Genomic DNA, 233 nt, shown 5'->3' with positions numbered 1-233 from the left:
ATATGATTATTGTGACAGAGACTGGGACTTCAGGTTAATAATATTCTGATTGAGTAGCAAGATATGAATTAAATTGTGATTCTGTGAGAATTCACAGACCCAGTTTCTCTTTTTTAATCTTCCCTTTGTCATCATATTGAATCGACAGCCAGGTGCCACCTAGCTAACAGGTAAAGAACACAAACAACAAAATCACTAGCTTGTTTTTAAATTTGCAAGAACTACAGACCAAT

General features: G+C 34.8%; 1 protein-coding gene across 2 annotated transcripts in view; it reads left to right on the top strand.

The window, feature by feature from the left end:
* The window catches only part of spop (speckle type BTB/POZ protein), an 85,724-nt gene that overhangs the window by 905 nt on the left and 84,586 nt on the right, over positions 1-233 (top strand). The window lies entirely within an intron of this gene.

Source organism: Etheostoma spectabile, chromosome 15 (assembly GCF_008692095.1).
Source record: "Etheostoma spectabile isolate EspeVRDwgs_2016 chromosome 15, UIUC_Espe_1.0, whole genome shotgun sequence".
NCBI lineage: Eukaryota > Metazoa > Chordata > Actinopteri > Perciformes > Percidae > Etheostoma > Etheostoma spectabile.
Note: the sequence above shows the minus strand (reverse complement) of the source record. Positions and strands in the feature narration are given on the sequence as shown.